Consider the following 18,963-nt stretch of genomic DNA (forward strand, 5'->3'; position numbering starts at 1 on the left):
CTTATAAATACCAATTATAGCATTTAAATCAATCATCGCCATTTTTCTTATCAAAACCTAAATAGAGTTCCAAAACCCTTAAAATAAACTGAGCTTTTTACCTTTATATATTTTAACAGGTCAGTAGCTATTGGTTTCCACTTTCCTTTGCCGCAAGAATCGCGTAATTCCGATATCAAACGAAGAATCTACAAGATTTTAAAAATCTTGGCATCAAAACTCCATTCTTAAAAGTATAACTCGAAAATAGGTTTATAAACCGAAAACTCTAACCATAAATTGACCGTTTTACCTTAAATTGATGAGTTAGGACAGTAGAGGATCTCTCCCTCATTCCGTGGCTGCAAGAATCACGCGAATCGGACGAGAAACGAAGCTTGGGTGAGGATTTCAAATTTTGGCATGGTGAGAGATTGATGGAGAAGATGAACTCTTTCTTCTCTTATTCCAAATTCTGGAAATAATGTTTAAATGAATAATTTTGAATATGCAATACACTTAAATAGGGTGGCAAAATGTCTTCTTAAACCCTTAAGTTGACACCTCCATACGAGTCACTTTCTAACTTTTCTTTCGTCCAATTTAGTCCATTAATCATTTAACCGTTCGATCTCGATAAATTCCGTATTATTTATATCCAAATAAATAATACTCTTCCGTTATTTTATTATTTTATATTCCGATAATTTATTTCAATAAATTTCGGCTATAACGCTCAATTTTTCAATTTGAGCGAAAACGTCCATTTCCGTCACTTTTCTGTCCTTATTTTCATTTGACAAATATCAATATCCAAATAATCGATATTATTATCTTAAATACCAATTACCGTCAATAATTTATTCAAAATATATTTTCTGGGCAATAAAATACTATTTTTCAATTCTTAGGGACTTTAACTTATTTTAAATTCCAACTTTTCTTACGATTTTCTTTAGTCCCGTCACATTATTTTAGGCATTATAAATATTGAAATTTCTTCTTTACATTTCAATGTCAACCTATTCTCATCCTTATTTAAATATTTTCTTATTAAATCCTTCAGGTAACTTCTTTTCTAGCCGCTTAATTATTTTAATTCACACATGCTGTCTACTTTGGCAACGATGGACATACGGGGTATTACACCACCACTGTCGGCCGGCCGGCGGACAACTCTGGCGACCCTTCGGCCTGCCACCGATGATCTTCCAGCCAAACCCAAGCCACCTTCATCGATCCTCCGGCCGGCCACCAACCACCCCAGCCGGTGGTCATGGACTATTGACTGATGGTCAATGATGTCCACAATCAATACAAGTCAAATTTAAAAATATAAATTAAAAATAAATTTGTTGCTTCTTCCATGACTTGAAGGTCCTTTTGAGGTTTATGAACATGTGTGATGAAATGAGACTACAAATCCCACAAAGCACGCAAATCCCACATCACCCAAAAAAAATAATGAATACACGTTCACATATAAATAAGACAGTGACAAGCCACCAAAGAATATCTGAATTTGACCAGGACATCTACAGATACCACAGAATCACGTAACTGGATCTGAAGCTCATACATTCAATTGGAACCCGTACTAAAAACCACAATAAACCTTTGTAAAATCCCCACATTTATCATTTGGCGTCGTCTGTGGGAACTCAGTTCTTAAAATAAATTCTATTGGTAGAAGCGGGGTTAAACGGCGAGAACTCAACAAACCCACAAACACAGCTTGAAGCTTAAGCCAGGAGTATGGACGATCGTAGACATGGTTATAAGCGGGGCCGAATCGCCTTGTCAACGATTGAATGCAATATAACTTCAAAGCCGCAAAAGGAGGAGAGGGAAGGATCCTTTTTGGTAGAAGCTTAAGTTGGAGAAATTAAGGTCCGGAGGATATTGGTAGATCTGGGAGCGCACGGAAGTATAATCATGAAGAATGCTTACCAAACCATAGGAGGGAGCTTGATCCGGATAGGGAAGCAACCTGGAAATCTTCGAGGAATGTGAGAGGGACGGCTCCCGGTAATAGGGACGGCGGAGATCCGATTGATCTTTAAAGATTCAAAAGGACAGGAATGGATGATCGCGTTCCCGTTCTGGATAATGAAGAGGAAGCTCCAATACGACCTGATATTGGGACGACCATTTCTCTACGAGTCAGGAGCGGTCGTCGATATTAAGAACAAGAGAATGATGATCCCTACGAAAGAGGGAACCATGGTGATCACAGGAAGCTAAAAAGAAGAAGAAGCGTGTCATCTTTTAGAGCTAGCTGAGATGCTGCCCACAGACAAAATACTCAAAATTCCATGCAAAGAATCTGCAGTAGAACCAGTTGGAGAAACGAAGTTATGGGAAATCCACTCAGGAAAGAATGTAAAAATCGGCAACGTGAGAGGTTCGACAGAAAGTGAATCAAAAAGGTGCTCCGTGAGTTCCAAGGAACCTTCGCCACAAAGGCTTTGGAGATCAGGGGAGTAGACCCAGGAGTAGCATGTCATCAGTTTAACGTCAGCTCAACTATGAAGCCGGTAGGACAGAAGAAGCGGAGACATTCAGAGGAACGGCAAAAAGCAACAGGAGAGGAAGTAGATAAGCTGCTCGGAGCTGGTTTTATTAAGGAGATCAAATACCCTGAATGGTTAAGTAACGTGGTCTTGGTGACAAAGGTGAGCGGCAAGTATCGCATGTGCGTCGACTTCACAGACCTAAAAAAGCATGCCAGAAAGATTGCTTCCCCTACCTAACATGGACCAACTTGTCGAATCCACCGTAGGCTATAAGATGTACAGTCTGGTAGACATGACGCAAGGATACAATCAGATCCTAATGAAGAAAGAAGATTAGACCAAAACAAGCTTTATCACCGATGAATGTACTTATTATTACACAACAACATAGTTTGGGTTAAAAAATACAGGTGTGACATACCAGCGACTGATGAAGTACATGTTCAAAGATCAAATTGGTAATATAGAAGTATACGTCAACGACGCAATTGTGGAAAGTAAAAGCGAGGAAGACCATCCGAAAGACCTTCGGGCAATGATGTAAGTGCTCGAAAAGTTCAACATGAAGATGGACTTAGAGAAATGTACATTTAGCATAATAGGATGAAAATTTCTCAGATACATGGTGTCGTAAAGGGGAATAGAGGCAAACTCAGAGAAAATCATGGCCATCCTGGAAATGAGCCCACCGAAGAACCAACGGGAAGTGCAAATCCTTAATGGAAGAGTAATGGCACAGGGGAAGGTTGATCGTGTAGTCAGCAAAAAGATGCGTCCCGTTCTACAACACCTTGAAAACAAAATCATTTAAGTGAGATGAAGAATGAAACCAAGCCTTTGACGACTTGAAAGAATTCCTACTCAAACCACCACTACTGAGCAGACATGTAGATACAGAAACCCTCAACCTATACATTGCGGTATGCAGAGACACCATAGCAACGATTCTAGTAAGGGAAGAGGAAGGCTAACAATTCCCTGTGTACTACGTAAGCTGGACCATGTAAGACACGGAATACAGATACCAGAAAGTAGAAAAGATGGCGCTGGCCCTGATGACAACAACAAAGAAGCTGAAACCATATTTCAAGCACATCCAGTAGTCGTAAGAACCGACCAACCGCTATGATAAGTGCTCCAAAGACCTGAACTTTCAGGAAGACTATTCAAATGGTCGGTACAACTAGGAAAGCACGACGTCAGATATGAGCCAAGACAAGTGGTGAAAGCTCAGAACCTAGCTAATTTTATGGTGGAACTAACTAGCTATTCTAAATAAGGAACTGGCGTAAAAGAGCAATGAAAAATGTACATCGACGGGGCAAAGAATGAAAAGGGAGCGGGAGTAGTGGTCATCCTTAAAGGCCCACACAAGGTGCGAATCGAGTATGCGGTTTGCTTGAGTTTCACAGCAATGAACAATGTAGCCGAGTATGAAGCGCTAATAGCCGAATTAGCGCTAGCGGTCGAGGTAAGAACCAAGAACTTGAAGATCTATTGTGATTCACAGCTTGTGGTTAAACAAATTGAGGGAACATTCGCCACAAAGAAAGAAAACCTGAAAAATTATCATAAAAGGGCAAAGGAACTGTTGCAAGAAATTGAAAAGAGAGGAGGATAGTGGCAAATAAAGAAAATCAAGAGAGAAAAAAATGCTGAAGCGGACTTGATAGCAAATTCTTCCTCAGAGAAAAATGACAAATTCCAACATATGGAGTGCAAAGATGAGATAATGGCACAGACGATCGACACACCAGCAAGATACCACAAACAAGAGTTAGAACACTGGATGGAGCCTATTTAGAAATATTTCGAGACGGGAGAAACTTCAGGAGATAAAGGAGAGGATGAGAAGGTTAGAAGAACAGCCAGCCGGTGCGCAATCTACCAAGGAACGATGTAGCAAACGTCAACAAGTCACCCATTGTCCAGGTGTGTATCGCAAAGATAAGGGTAGTACATCCTAAGCAAAGTACACGATGGAATCTGCAGAGCTCACGAGGGACCAGCCGCCATGGTCAGAAAAGCATCCTTGCAAGGATACTATTGGCCAACTATGAAGTTAGATGCAAAAGAGTTGGTCAGAAATGCGACAAATGCCAATAGCATGAAGATAGATCACACATACTCGCCCAAAAGACAAAGCCAGCATACAATCCTTGGTTGTTTGCTAAATGGGGTTTAGACATCCTGGGACCATTCCCAACGGCGAAGAACCAAAACAAATTCATATTTATAGCAGTCGACCATTCTACCAAATGGGTGGAAGTGGAGGCCGTTTCTACGATAACTACAAGAGCTGAAGAGTTCTTCTAGAGGGAAGTAGTATGCCGGTTCGACATACCTAAGACGCTGGTAACAGATATCGGTTCAGAGATTTCTGCGACAACCTGGGGATAAACGTACAATTCACGTAAGTGGAACATCCACAACCCAACTGCAATAACCCGAAATTTTAAAGGATAAAATATTGTCACGTGTCTAATATTTTATTAGACGAGAGTAGGTAAATTAAAATAAATGTAACCCTCCCTAAAAGTATATTGTGGCAGTAGGATTTCAAATTTAAATTTTGGAAATTTAAATTTGCATATTTATATAGTTAACGGGCATAATATAAACTTATGAATTGGGTGCATAATGATTCATATGTCCCGTGCGAATATTTTTTTTGTCAATATTCGCGTAATATTTTAAAAAGGTTATCGTGAAAATTTCATAAAATTCGGGAATAGAAATTTTATCAAGCGCAGACAATATTGGCCTAATAAATCAAAAATGATTTATTAAAAATAAAATATAAGTCAGATGAGAATAAAAATTATATTTTATTAGATTTTTGGGTAAAGTTTCACGAAGTTCGGAAGTCGTTTCCGTTTGAGATACGGACTAATTAAGAAGTTGTTTTAAAGTGCATGATTGAGCTAGTACTAAACCGCACTTTAACCATTATTATATATATATAACATTTGATATGAGAATTAGGTTACAGAAACCAATTTCTCATTCAAAAAGAAGAAATGGAGGCGCTGTGCTCTCCGGAGAAAGGCAACCCTTAGGTTTCGATTCTGCTTCTTCCATTTCTCAATTCTAACTTTATTTCTTTGACAACTGCTCGAGTAATCGAGGTATTAATCCCGTATTAAACGTTTATTTTGGTATATTTTGATATATTTCGAATATATATTCGTTTATAAACGGTTAACGTATCGAATCGAACGTATACGTATTGTTTTTACGTTTCGAACGTGAATATGGATAGATTGGATTGTCTATATGAGTTAGGAGCGGAAAAACGGAGTTGGACTATGTCAAAATGCCTCGGAAAGCGAGTTATCCCGGGGCTGTGCACGGACGTGCACATATTTCTTGAGGTGCACGACCGTGCACCATCCTGAGGTGCACGAACAATTTTATTAATGATGTAAAGTTTTAAGATGCAACAATTTTATGTTTGAATGTCATACTCTGGATTCGGCATCACAACTTAATCATGTTTATAAGAATTGATAAAAATAAAATTAATTATAGGAATTGTCAAAATATAACAGTTGATGTATATATTTGTTAATTCTTATAAAACATTATTAAATTATAAAAATGTGTCTATTTTGTAAATTTATAAGTAAATAGTTTTTTTTTTAAAATATTTACATTTTTAATACTAAAAAATGAAATGATATTAATAAAAAGGAGTTTTCTATATGAGGAACAAATTCAAAGAAAATATTATTTCATATGTAAAAATATTTATTAAAAAGTTGATTAATTTAAGAAATGAATTAATTATAGGTATTATTATAATATATCAATTTTAAATTTTATAAAAATTATATTTATAAATTATTTATAATAAATTAGATAAATTTATATATCATAAAAATATTATAAATTTTAATATGAATATCTTTTCTAAAATATTTGATATCGTTAATAAACTATTAACTGTTAAAAAACAAATCAAATGAAATTTTCATGATGGGTATCTAATACTTTAAATTATAGTTACTGGTGATTGTATTATTTTATCAACCACCGATATATATATTTTGAATATCAAAGATAAAATAATTGCTTATATTCTTAATTTGATCTTCTTCTTTTTTGAAATATATTTCTAAAAAGTATTTTGGATATTATGTATGCTAATTTTATGAATTAAAATTTATACATCTAAACTTCAAATTGTATCTATTTTCAGAATTTATATTTTAAATTTTTTTGATCTAGTGGATGATTATTTACACACTTAATGTTAGTTTGTGAAGGGTTACTTTACTTTAAAATGAGAATTATATAGACACAAAAAGGTTTAATTGATTGAAAAATGAATCAATTGTGAATTCGTAATTAACATACTAGAATGTTCAATAATTGTTTTTTATATATTTAACAAAATGACCAATGTAAATATAAAAATATTAGAGAAAAATTTATATAAGCTTACATTTAAAACATGAAAGTTTTTTTAAATAGAGCATGTAAAAATGAGATATATCCACTTTTAAATGAGATGGATAAAAGATCTTTTAATTAAGATTAGTTTTTAAATTAAAATATAATAATGTAAATTATTAAATAAATAAAAATTCACACTTTCATCCTGATAACGGAACTAAAATAGATTAAATTTTTCTCTTATGCATTTGAACATGCTTGGTCATGCTTGGTCATGCATGTTCATTGAATTTACACCATTCGTTATAAAATGGATAGTGTAGATTAAAAAAGTCCAATTTTAGTAAAATAATCTATACCATTTATTTTGAAATGAATGGTATATATTAATAAATATGATTCGGAAATTTTTATCTAATTAAAATGGCTAATTATCTACTCTCTCCGTCCTAATAGAGTTGTCCATTTTGATAAATTATGTTGTCCCAAAATTCTTATCCACTTTCAAAAAATAACTAATTTCACACTCAATGTTTTATATTACCCCTATTTAAAATCCACTAATGAGTAAATTGAAAGTGGACCCTATCCGTTTTAGTACGATCGTGCACTAGCCAGGGGTGCACGAACGTGCACCAAAGGTGCATGATCGTGCACCATGCCGATTTGCCGGAGGTTGGGGATTGTTTGGCGCTTTTTGCCCTATCTGTGTGACGTAGTTTCGTCGAACTAAAACATTTAAAAACGATAACTTCTTTTGAAAGAAGGTTAAAAGAGATTTAAACCGAAACCTGAATACTTTTAAAAAGAGAGTTTAAAAGTAAAATTAAACGTTTAAAAAGTACTTTAAAAGGAATTAAAGTCAACGTTTAACCGATTTAAAATATTTAGCAAACGATGTTGCTAAATAATTAGTATACGACTGTGAATTGTTTTGGCAATCAAGTCTATACTATTAAATAATATTAATTAGGTATTGATATACCTAAGAGGACTTATAGAGTGAAGTATGAACGTTTTGCTCGAGGTGAAAAAAGTTTATATGGTTTTTAAAAATAAAGAGACCAAAAGTGTTATGTGTTATGTGAATTAATTGATTTGACTATGCCTAGGTTTCAGGATCTAGATGTTTATACTAGAAATAAGTATTGATGTTTGTCTTATGTGTTTTGTATGCTTAATCCGACTAGCTGTCCAGCAGTCAGACCAGGACTCAGGGGAGTTTGTCACACAGACGGCGGTGCTAAGTAGTAACTTAACAGTACTGTGAGTTTACGTGTTTACATTTGAATATAATTATTCAATTATTTTAAATCCATAAATCACAGTAGTATAACTTATCCAACAAAGGTCCATTGGAATGAGGTACCTATTGGGCAGCAATAGGGTTGCGTGATCACCGACACCGATTCTAGATGTACTTCTGTCGAGTATAGAGGTATGTCTGTCGTGTTAAGTCATTGGGAAAGTGAATGCCCTAACTTAATGGGTAAACCCTCAGACGGCAGTAATACGGGTACGGTCGTAGGTATAACCGCGATGGCAGTTTCTGATTACGGTCCAGGTACCAAAGATACAGAATTGGACGGCAGTGATTCAGTTCACGGTCTTTATTCTGTTGTCTATAAGCTCGCGAGATGAGTGTGTCTGCTATGACAATTGTGGACTAGGGTTTCATATGGATCGACAAATTGGTAATATTTTATATATATATATATATATATATATATATATATATAACTGTTTTATATATATTATGCAATTTTGATGTTAATTTGTAAACTGTTTACTAACTCAGAAATATTTATATTTCTGACCACATTGTTGTTTCCCATTTTAAGGAAACGAGCTTTGAGGTCAGTCGAGCTTCCACATTCCTACATCTGGGGAGCTCTTCTTTTGGTATTGTACATAGGATTTTGTACTTTTAGTGTGCTGTAATATTATAAGTGTAATGTGCCAGCAGCCGTGCCACTAGTCCTTTATTTAGATACTCTGATAGGATCTAGTGCACGTGTGTACCTTCTGGGTGGCTGCTTAGTGGCATATTATATCTGGTTACCGAGTCGAACTCGTGTGTTTTTGTGAGGGTCAAAAACAATATGTTTTATATACGCCGGCTACGTGTAACCGGTCCGCTGTGTATTTTAATATGTTTAATACCACCGTTGCGAGAGACACAGGTATCCGTATTATTTTATTAAACATATTAACAGTAGCGTGTGGTCTGGAACAGGGCTGCCTATGTGTTAAGGCAAGCGACACTTAAGTCCCTGGTTTCCAGTGATCACCACGCCAGGTTTTCAGAAGGATGCGAGGGTTGAGATAACGCGGTTATCCAACTAGCACTTCTAAAAACCAGATTTTGCTTATATGTATGTTTCAGAAACGTGTTTGCGTTCAACGAGAAAAGTTTTAACAGTGTTTTCTGAGAACAGATCGTGCGCGAGGTAAGATACAGTAATAATATTTGCAAAACGTTTCTACAGGTTTGAGGCTTGCTAGGGGCTCTGAAACAACCATTCACATTCCCAAGCACCGGTCGTGACTTGGATTAGGGTGGAATTTGGGTCGTGACAAAGGTGGTATTAGAGCAACGTTTTAAGTACTCGACCATCCGAAGTACTATTGCTGATACTGTCAAATAAGTTGTGTTAGGAATTGTAGGGATTCTTAGTAGACTATTGCAGCAACATAGGATTCGAGTCATGTCTTGATCAGTTTTCGGTTGTTGAAAACATTCAACAATAGGTAGCAATCTGTGTACCTGTGTTGTATATGTTGATGTTTGATCAAGAACATATGAGATGTTTTTGTGTTTGAAATGCGATACTAACGAGGGAACATATGAGATGTTCCTATGTTCAAGACGCGCTATTAGAGTAGTACGCAATTGTCAGATCAATGGACCAGTATTCAAAGAAGTTGATTATGTTCGAATGCAGAACGAGGCGAAGATTCTAGAAGAAGCGTTTGTTCGAGAAAATCGTTAGATTTTCTCTGAACTATATGTGTGATTGTTATGTGCTTTGTTTTTATGTTTTTATAAAGTGTTACGTGTTATATGAAAAATGTGTTTTTCTATAACTGTTATATTGTCTACTTGCGTTATGGCTACATGTATTTCAGCAAGTCTGGCCTAGTAGAGCTCAACTACATGTTGTGCGTGATACACATTGTTTGCCGATCAGCCAGTTATGCCTGATAATCTATTAGAAGCTGGCGATTCTGCTTCAGTTTATGAGATGGATACGGATGATGATGTTATCAAATTAATGGATCTGGAGAGATCAATGGGAGACATAGATGTTATTGACGACATTTATGATTCAGTGTCTAGATCTACTGTTATATCAGCCTATATAGGGTTTAGACTGGAGAAGTACTCAATAGAGGTGAGCCATCTAAGTAGTATCCAGAAAAGGATGAGTCATTCCCCAGTCAAAGTGGGAGAATGTGTATGCCAATGAGGAGCATAAGGAACAAAGTTTTGATAGGCAAAAACACTATGTGAGTAGGTTCACGAGAGAGGATCTACCAGTTGAAGCCTATGCTATTGAGTTCACTAAAATAATTGAAGAGATTCCTGAATTGATGAGAGATGGAGTTGAAGTTTGTGAGAGATTTGTTAGAGGCTTGGGTCCAGAGTTCGAGGAACCGCTAGCGGAGCAATCTGACCCAGTGATGTATTTGGCTGGACATGGCAAACAGATTGAGCAGCGATTGAGCTAGTCGCCTAAGAGTTGTTGGCCAGTGGAACAACCCTTTCTTTGTACAACGAGGAGGGAAAGGAACACTTGTGCGTAGATGCGGACGAGGAAAAGGTCCTATGATTCGAGAGGCAATACCGCCTCGACAATCATCCTCATGTATCATTTAGATATGCGTCTTACGTTTAAATAAGTACATTTATGTGTTTTAGTATGAGATACTAAAACGAGAAAACATAAAGTACAGATAGAAAATATCCTTAAACAAGAACACACATACTAATAAATAATAATTGTTAATAAACAGCCTGGCGATGAATAAGAACATATAAGATCAATGCTAAATAAAGAACATGAAATCCTAATGTGAGGATTAGGAAAACCTTGAAATGGCATAGAGAAGTAGTTTAAAAGAAACTTGTTAAAGTTTTGTTTTACAGTTTAAACGTATAATTGTGCTCAGATGCATTAAAGATGCATGTTGCAAAAATCACTATCGAAGAAGCATACATGAATTTTATATATATTACTTATATACATAAAATGATTTTGATTAGGGCATGCATCATATATCTTGATATATCAGTATATCAAAGAAAAGTAAATTAAGATAGCAACTACTTGAGGATGAGAGATGTCATCACCCTGAAGCTCAATTGTATGAAAAAGGTTTTGAACCGTGAATTTGAGAATTCACAATTTGTTTAAAAAGTGAAATTTAAAAACGCCTGCAGGAAGGACAAATTATAATTGTCTTAGATGAGACAAATTGTATTTGTCTGACAAATTGATTTGTAATTGTTGAGCATCAGTGTACGCGAGACAAAACTATATTTGCTCAAACGAAAACTCTATGGTAGTGACAAGGTAGAATGGGAAAAAGGGGATAAAGAATAACGATTTTTATTATAAAGACATAAATTCTAATGTTTCATACCGAGATATTAGAGATTAATGAAAATATGGGATGAGTAAAGAAAGTAAGAATTTATATTCTTACTTAGGAATAGACTGATACAAGTCTAGTAATGAATTTTTATGATAAATAAAAGTTTAAGAGTAGAAAATAGAAGATTGTCACGTTTAAGATAAGAGAGTAGGATCTAATTAAACACGACTCGGTTTGTTTAACTTCAAGTAACTATATGCGAACAAAGTCATACGTACGTGTTTAATTAATTGGATTGGAGATCGGTCTTACAGACAGCACATATGTCAGTAATGCATATCTCTTAATCCATACGAGTGGTTAGATCAACAAAAATTCATATGTCTGAGAGGAGTAAACCTCAGCACTTAAACAATAAACAACAAAGAAACATCTAAAAGAAAGATAATGGAACGAAGTGTGAGTATTCTCAGAACTAAGTAGCTACACTACTTGTTCTGATATGAGTAAAGAGAATCAATGAATATGTTAACGACTGATGGAGTTGTCAAGTCGTGTTAACAGATATTCATTAATGAAAATGATTAATAAATCATAAAACGAATAAACAATATACTTAAAGGTATATCAAACCTTGAATCAACATAAGATAAAGATGTTATCAAGGTGTAACGGGGATGAAGATATTGAATTGGACAAGTGAGTTTCAGATGTTATCTGAAAGCTGACAGGGTGTAGTAAGACCCTATTAACTTGTGATTGAACCGTTAGATCGGTTTGATATTGGGGTATGATATTCCCAAGATGGTGATCTAAATCTTAACTGTTGCGATCGTCGAACGGAGAGGTAGGAGATGCTCGATGATGGAGATGTTGTAGTGGAACTTGCGTGAATTTTGGATGTGAGCCAAAGGTGCAAGTGACAACGATAAGAAGTGTAAACTTTAATTAACTTGGAATTATCAAGATAAGCTCCATATATATGTATATAAATGAATTTGAAAACTGTGATGAGATAGTAGTTTCAAAGGATGAAAATTTCGAGAACCGAGCCTTATGACTGTGAGGTCTTGGATGGCTGGTAACGGAATATACATGAAATGTACATGTATTTTCAATGTCGGGCCAGAAATACGTTAAGTATGGCCGACTAAAAGTGGAAAATGTTTAATAAACAATTTGTTTTCAAAGTGAAGTATTTTGAAAACAGAGCTAAAGTTTATAGTCAGTTAATGAAATACGATAGTAACAGTTATAGCACAGTTATGACAACTGCAAGCTGTGAACAAGGATAATATGTATTTGGAAAAGAGGTTAAGAAGTCTAATTAACCTTGGAGGTACCGTAAACTAGTAACGGGAGTATAGTTTTGCGGTGATTGTGGAGTGAGTTGGAAGATGTTTCATGGGAGATTATTAGGTCATAACCTACACTTACACCCATACAACCACATCATTAGCGTGAGAAGAACCCAGTTATTCAATCTGTAATAAGAAGTTACTATGGATTGATAAGAAATTAAGAAACATTCTATACAAGGTATACAATCATAAGAGAGGTAAAGGATGAGTAGTCTGTTTATGGAACAAGAAGTTTCAGACAGAGAAAGAGGGTAAGGTGATAGATTAAAATACTTAACCAACATATTACCCTAAAACGAGTAAAAGATACGAAAAAATTATAATAAGATTTAAAATCTTAATTATAAAATGTACAGTAAAATGTACGATCAATAATAAACAGTGAACTAGAAAGTTCAAGGAATAAAAGAAAAGAATACAAGTATGGCTAGTAACCAACTTCAAGGACGATTTCGGAAATCGAAAAGAGGTTGGATTAAGTTTGACTCTTCACGGAAGTTGTAGATTGGATGTCAAAATATAGGAATATGAAATAATATTTGGAAAAGACTGGTTTAAATGCTTGGTTCATTGGCTTCGACAATAGCTATGACGGCAGTTTTGCAGTCTTTCAAAATTATCTCGAAGAGGCAACTTTGAGATCGATTTCCGATACCTTCGAGAAAGAATCTTAACTTGAAGTCTAAAGAGAAGTTGTACAGTGAATTGTCGACTATAAGAATACAAAATTTATTTGGTAAACGGATGCTTTGAGATAAGCGATCCGGATAGCCGAAGTAGGCTCGAAGAGAAGTAATATAAGGGAATAACACGAGGTGATAGGGTACCAAGGTTTCTGATAACAGAAGTCAAGGTTATAGGTTGAGAACCTATAAGTTAAGGTGCAGTAAGATGAGATAGAAAGTTATTGAGAGATATAAGACACAGTTAGAGGAGAACTGCAAGAGGCTAATGTAAACTTTTATATACTAGTAGCAGAAAGTATACGGTCTATAAGAACAAGTAAAGTAGAAGTGGGAAAAGTTGATAGATGAAAGGTAGTCTATGAGTTGTGAACAGCTGTGCCATAGATGACAGCTGTTGTGCCATAGATGATAGTAGTAGTGTTTATGCTATGAGACGCATAGAAAAAGGAATAGAAAGAGTATTGTCTGGTTGGTTAAGTAAAAGAAGAAGTATATGTAAATTCGAGGACGAATTTAGATAAGGGGGAGAGAATGTAATAACCCGGAATTTTAAAGGATACAATATTGTCACGTGTCTAATATTTTATTAGACAAGGATAGGTAAATTAAATATAAAGATAAAATTTAATTTATAAGCCCCCCTAAAAGTATATTATGGCAATAGGATTTCGAATTTAAATTTTGAAAATTTAAATTTGGATATTTACATAGTTAACGGGGATAATATAAACTTATGAATTAGGTGCAGAATAATTCATAAGCCCCATGCGAATATTTTTTGTGTCAATATTCGCGGAATATTTTAGAAAGATTATCGTGAAAATTTGATAAAATTTGGGAGTAGAAATTTTATCAAGCGCGACCAATATTGACCTAATAATTCAAAAATGATTTATTAAAGATAAAATATAAGTCGGATGAGAATAAAAATACTTTTTATATTTTATTAGATTTTTGGGTAAAGTTTCACGAAGTTCGGAAGTCGCATCTGTTTGAGCTACAGACGACTAATTAAGAAGTTGGCTTAAAGTGCATGATTGAGCTAGTACTAAACCGCAGTTTAACCATTATTATATATATATATATATATAACACTTGAAATGACAATTAGGTTACAGAAACCCAATTCTCATTCAAAAAGAAGAAATGGAGGCTTTGTGCTCTCCAGAGAAACGCGAAACTTAGGTTTCGATTCCGCTTCGTTCGTTTCTCGATTCTAACTCCGTTTTTTCGACGATTACTCGAGTAATCGAGATATTAATCCCGTATTAAACGTTTATTTTGATATATTTTAAATACATATTCGTTTATAAACAGTTAACATATCGAATCGAACGTATACGTATTGTTTTTACGTTCCGAACGTGAATATGGATACATTTGATTGTGTATATGAGTTATGAGCAGAAAAACGGAGTTGGACTACGTCAAAATGCCCCGAGAATCGAGTTTCCCCGGGGCTATGCACGTTGGTGTACGGACGTGCACATATGATGCACGAACGTGCACCAATCTTGAGGTGCACGTGGTGCACGACCGTGCAGCATACTGAGGTGCGCGAACGTGCACCAATGGTACACGATCGTGCACTAGCTAGGGGTGCACGAACGTGCACCTAATGTGCATGATCGTGCACCATGTCGATTTGCCGAAGGTTGGGGATTTTTCGGGGCTTTTTGCCCTATTCGTTTGACGTAGTTTCGTCAAACTAAAACGTTTTAAAACGATAACTTATTTTGAAAGAAAGTGAAAAGAGATATAAACCTAAATCTAAATACTTTTAAAAAGAGATTTTACAAGTAAAGTTAAACGTTTAAAAAGGACATTAAAAGGAATTAAAGTCAACGTTTAACCGGTTTAAAATATTTAGCAAACGGTGTTGCTAAATAAATAGTATACGACTGTAATTGTTTTGGCAATCAAGTCTATACTATTAAATAATATTAAAATGGTATTGCTATATCTAAATGGACTTATAGAGTGAAGTCTGAACGTTGTCTCGAGGTGAAAACGGTTTATATGGTTTTTTAAAATAAAGAGACCCAAAATGATTTGACTATGCCTAGGTTTCAGGATCTAGATGTTTATGCTAGAAATATGTGTTGATGTTTGTCTTATGTCTTTTGTATGTTTAATCTGACTAGTTGTCCAGTAGTCAGACCAGTACTCAGGATAGTCTGTCACACAGATGGCGGTGCTAAGTAGTAATTTAGCAGTACTGTGAGTTTACGTGTTTACTTTTGAATATCAATATTCAATTATATTAAATCCATAAATCGCAGTAGTATAACTTAGCCAAGAAAGGTCCATTGGAACGAGCTACCTATTGGGCAACAATAGGGTTGCGTGATCACCGACACCGATTCTAGATGTACTTCTGTCGAGGTATAGAGGTATGTCTGTCGTGTTAAGTCATTGGGAAAGTGAATGCCCTGACTTAATGGGTAAACCCTCAGACTGCAGTAATACAGTTACGATCGCAGGTAAAACTGCGATGGCAGTTTCTGATTACGGTCCAGGTACCAAAGATACATAATTGGACGGCAGTGATTCAGTTCACGGTCCTTATTTTGTTGTCTATAAGCTCGTGATATGAGTATGTCTGTTATGACAATTATGGACTAGGGTTTCATATGGATCGACAAATTGGTAATATTTTATATATATATATAACTGTTTTATATATATTATGCTATTTTTGTGTTTATCTATAAACTGTCTACCCACTCAGAAATATTTATATTTCTGACCACGTTGTTATTTCCCATTTTCAGGAAACGAGCTTTGAAGTCAGTCGAGCTTCCACATTCCTACATCAGGGGAGCTCTTCTTTCGGTATTGTACATAGGATTTTGTACTCTTAGTGTGTTGCAATAGTATAAGTGTAATGTGCCAGCAGCCGTGCCACTAGTCCTTTGGTTAAATACTCTAATAGGATCTAGTGCACGTGTGTACCTTCTGGGTGGCTGCTTAGTGGCATATTCTATCTAGTTACCGAGTCGGCCTCGTGTTTTTGTGAGGGTCAAAAACAGTATGTTTTATATACACCGGCTACGTGTAACGGGTCCGCTGTGTATTTTAATATATTTAATACCACCGTTGCGAGACGCACAGGTGTCCGCATTATTTTATTAAGCATATTAACAGTGGCGTGTGGTTTGGAACGGGGCTGCCTATGTGTTAAGGCAAGCGACACTTAAGTCCCTGGTTTCAAGTGATCACCACGCCAGGTTTCTAAAGGAAGCGAGGGTTGAGATAACGCGGTTATCCAACCAGTTCTTCTTAAAACCAAAATTCGCAAATATGTATGTTTCAGAAACGTGTTTGCGTTAAACGAGAAAAGTTTTAAATGGTGTTTTTCTGAAAACGGATCGTGCGCGAGGTACGATCCAGTAACTATATTTGCGAAAAATTTCTAAAGGTTCTAGGTTTGCTACGGGTTTTGGAACAACCATTCCCATTCCCTAGCGCCGGTCGTGACTTGGATTAGGGTGGAATTCGGGTCGTGACACCAACGGAATGACGAAGGTTACAAATAAAACAATATGCAAAGAATTGATGAAAAGGTTAGACGAGGCAAAGGCAACTGGACAGAGGAGCTACTCAGTGTAGTGTGGGCATACAGAATAACACCAAGGAAAGGAACATGAGAAACCAACTTCCTGCTAACATACAGGGTAGAAGCGTTCATCCAAGTAGAAAATCAAAATGCCCACAATGAGAATAAAACACTACAATAAAGAAAAAACCAAGAAGAACTGCGACTATCGAAGGACCACTTGGAAGAAAGAAGACATTTAGCAAACATTCGAGTAGAAGCATACAAAAGTCAAGCGGCTAAATATCACAACAAGAGGGTACGAGCACGGGAATTCAAGGTGGGGGACTTGATCCTAAGAGATGCTGAAATCGGTACCCGATCAAATCAAACCCTTCCTTTTTTATTTCTTTATTTTTACTTATACTTAGAATAGGGGGGACAAAATTATTCGAACCCTTGTTATTTTGATTTTAGTTAGAATTAAGTCTGACGAGAATAATATTCTACCATCATAACGAATAACCAAGAAAACCGGAAGAGGTGCCTACCGCCTAGAAACAATAGAGGGAAAAGAAGTACCCAGATTCTATAATGTAAAACTTTTCAAAATGTATTATGAATGAATAAAGCTAACAAATAAATTTTTACCAGAAGCTACGAATATTCACAAACAAACAAAACATGTGAGAAACAATCCCCAAAAGGCAACAGCCATGACATTTGAGAAACATTTTTCAAAAGGCAACAGCCAACATTTGATAGGCATCCCTCAAAAGGAAACGGACAAAACATCTGAGGAACATTCCTCAAGAGAAAAACAATAAGGCCACGACCAAAACATTTGAGGAACAGTCCTCACAAGAAAACAATAAGGAACGGCCAATAAAATAAAATGGTCAGAAACATTCCACCAAGAGAGCACAAAAGAAACGCATAAATAATAGCAGGAAGCAAGCAGAGAAACGAAAACAAAATAAAGAGATAAAATAAAATACGAAAATACATTAAGACAAAAGCAATGGTCAATGATGCCTACAAAACAAACTTTTCTAAAAGCTATCCACCATTGGGAGTATCGAAGAAGCTAAAAACCTCCGAAAGAAACGGCATGCTGGAGTTCGGCAAGGCCAAAGGCTGAGAAGAAAATAGAGACGAAAAGCCCAAAGATAGTAGAGGAAGGCTTGGGTGGCTAACGGGAACAGAAGGAGCGGAAGAAGCTGACACATGCACATTAATAGGAGGCGGCACAACTTGCCCCTGCTTATGCTCCGCCAAAAAACATTGAGCCTCTTCCTTCAACACACGAGCATTGACAGCCAAGAAAGAGGTATTTCCACCAGGGTGAAGAGCCAAATAGTTATCACGAATAGCTTTACGGTGCAACCTCAACATCCGGGAGACGAGCAAACAAGAATCCTCTAAGCTCCCCTTCATCGCAGCCTGATCGGCCTTAGCTCGACTTAGTTTTGCCCGCATAGCGATATTGTCTTTCCGCTGAAGGTCTTGTTCGATCAAAGCTTCCTTCACTTGTACAGTGCAAACTTGAGTTATGCGTTCTCAACCACAAATTCACACTCTTTAGCAACATACCTCTGTTGAGAAACGCGCACACCATTATTAACATTGAGGAAACCTTGGGAAATCGAGTCATAGAAGTCGTTATTCTCCAAGCGATGGTAGATAGAGGGGGGCTCCATCATCCTGTTGAAATCACAAACTTGGTGAAGAACGTCCAAGTCGTTACGACTACAACCGTACAGGAGGATCAGGTGAAAACTAGGGTAAATAACGACATCTGGAAAAGCTACTACATCCTCCTCAACAGCCCGGAAAGAAGAAGAAGATGAAGTCGCCAAAGGATTCAGGGAAGCCCCAGAGATACC

This window comes from Mercurialis annua, linkage group LG1-X (genome assembly GCF_937616625.2).
Source record: "Mercurialis annua linkage group LG1-X, ddMerAnnu1.2, whole genome shotgun sequence".
In the NCBI taxonomy this organism is placed as follows: domain Eukaryota; kingdom Viridiplantae; phylum Streptophyta; class Magnoliopsida; order Malpighiales; family Euphorbiaceae; genus Mercurialis; species Mercurialis annua.